The sequence below is a fragment of the Engraulis encrasicolus genome, chromosome 5 (genome assembly GCF_034702125.1).
Source record: "Engraulis encrasicolus isolate BLACKSEA-1 chromosome 5, IST_EnEncr_1.0, whole genome shotgun sequence".
NCBI classification, from domain to species: domain Eukaryota; kingdom Metazoa; phylum Chordata; class Actinopteri; order Clupeiformes; family Engraulidae; genus Engraulis; species Engraulis encrasicolus.
Window position 1 is genome coordinate 37,933,474 of NC_085861.1, and position 2,500 is coordinate 37,935,973.

General features: G+C 48.1%; 1 protein-coding gene across 1 annotated transcript in view; it reads right to left on the bottom strand.

Moving 5' to 3' along the window:
• The window catches only part of prpf3 (PRP3 pre-mRNA processing factor 3 homolog (yeast)), a 99,956-nt gene that overhangs the window by 6,807 nt on the left and 90,649 nt on the right, over positions 1-2,500 (bottom strand). The window lies entirely within an intron of this gene.

Genomic DNA, 2,500 nt, shown 5'->3' on the forward strand with positions numbered 1-2,500 from the left:
AAATCCTTCTCAGCCAGAAATTATTGCGGGGACGCCGAGCTGTTAGGCCGAGCCAGACCAAACACGGGGAACCGACACGGCTGTATTTCAAAGGCATTGGAAATTTGGCCTCGCATCGACTGGAGAGATGGGAGCTCGGGGACACCAGAGGAAGGTTAAGCGCATAAAAGCAGCAGTGCGTGTGGGCCAGCGGCAGTGGCTGGTGCCAGCGCAACGAATTTTACTGTTTTCACTTTACTTTCCCAATTCCAGGATATTCTTATATGGAGCCAGGGAAGGCATATTTCTGACAAGGGGACCTTTTGACAGGGGAAGTGCAATTGATTATATTTATGTAATCACAAACATGGCCGTAACGAGACATTTTCAAATACCGAGGTCAAATACTGTGTGCTGTTCCGCATACTGTACATTTAGAATGCTTCAAACTCTTCAGTAAAACTCTTAAGTTTATTTTCATTAATCACTGCCTTGAGGATGGCATGGGGGTGGCGTATACAGACTGAACTTATCATTGTTGATCAAATATCGATGTTCATCATAGATAAATTGTAGCCTACATTTCTAAAAAAAAAAAATACAGAGGACATGACCTCTGTGTCCTCAATGGTAGTTACGGCCATGATCACAAATTAAAAGTGGACTGTTTTCAATAACATTCTAAGGCCCAAATAGTTTACAAGTAGCCACATATGCATCCATAGGCCTATGGCGAAAATGAAAGCCATCACATTGACGTTTTTTTGGCTAGCCCTATTCCACTCCCTGGTTAACCAGACCCGGCTTCATACTAATTTATGAAACTAAGTGTTGGTCTATCAGTTATGTTAGGCCATTTCCTAAAGTCTTGCAAAGGTCACGACCACAGTGATTGTTTGGTGAAGGTCATGCTGCCTTGGTGGAGAGACCAAGCCCCCCGACTCGGTCAATGTCGCTGTTTGGTGTAGAATTCCTCCAACCTCCTGTTATTGTTTGGCCGGTTTGGACTGGCGACAAGCTGGCAGTGAACCACCACACAAGTTTATTTTTAACGAGGTAGAGGGGAGGGCAATGGCAGATCTATGGGGGACTATTTTCAGACCTCGACCCTCAATCATCCGACTCTGACCGCCTCTCAGATAAGTGCAATGCGGCGCCCTCCAAGAACAATGCGGATTTCCCCTGCTGTGAGCTGCGCGCTCACAGACACCATCACTCCCAAGTCCCAACCCTACCACCACCAAACCAGAGGTGGACCAACTGTACACGGTGCCCCTGGGCAAAACACTGATTGGCCCCCCCATACGGCCAAAGTCATAAGAGGGCCGACTCCACCAATACGGGAGGGCCCTGGGTCCAGGGGCAAATGCCCTGCTCGCCCCTTCTATAGCCCTGCCCCTGCACCAAACTCGGGAAAGTTTGGGAGTAAACGTAGCCTACACAGCCTTTGGATGTTGACGCGATACTCACAGTCCGGTGTAAACAAACACGGGCCTTGATGCTCTCACCCTGAGGCGGCTTTAAAGGGGAAAAGGAACGGCTCTGGTGAACCTTGAGAGAAGTCGCAGGAGTAGTGAGTGACCCTCACCTAACGGTCACACCGACCCTTCCTTCCTGCCCTTTTCTGTCTAGTCACCTCGGTGTGGACTAAACTCTAAATGCCTTCCAAAAATGAGCGCGCCTGCCTCTTTGCGAGCCTCATTCTTCAATCACCGTGCCCTTTAGCCAAAAATAATTCCAACTCCCCCAAACAAACGCGCCTCAGAGAAAAAGCACTGGTATGTCAGAGGAAACGAGCCAGGAGAAAGAAAAATGTGGGCCCCCATGTCTGTTTGTGTGTGTTTCTCAGAGAGAGTGTGCCAAAGATATCCTTATCTTGTGGATAGGCCCACGACTGGAGATCAGCGCTCTAATGGCTTATGTCATCAGGTTGCAACTACCACAAGAGATCCGGGGGTTGGCCAACTATGACATTTTTTGCTGTAAAGTATCCTATGGAGTGGGTGGTGTGGGGATAATAGAGACAGGTCGAGAGAGAGATCGAGATTTTAGCGCATAGCCAGCGAAAACAGAACTTGTGCCCAACACAGACACTAACGGCAGTTTGGGGCATTAAATCAGCTATTACATTGCAATATTGTCACCCATTAACGTTAGGAATGGGGTGGTTTCAAGTATGATACGACAGTGGGGAAACTGTATGTGTTTTTGTAACAGGGTTCTGTGGACTTCATCCACATCTGAAGTCACACAGCAGCAACAAATCGCGCGCGCACACACACACACACACTTCCATAAATCACAGCTGCCAAATCTGTGTGTGTGTGTGTGTGTGTGTGTGTGTGTGTGTGTGTGTGTCTGTCCTGTGTCCTTTTCCATTCGCTTGGTCAGTCTTCCCCTATTAGGGAGGATAAGTGTCCTGACTACCCCCAGTGCAGTGCTGACCTCCATGTAGCTTTCCTGTTTTTATTAAAAACACTCCTCTTGGCCTTGTACTCTCCCTCTCTCTCTTTCTCTCTCT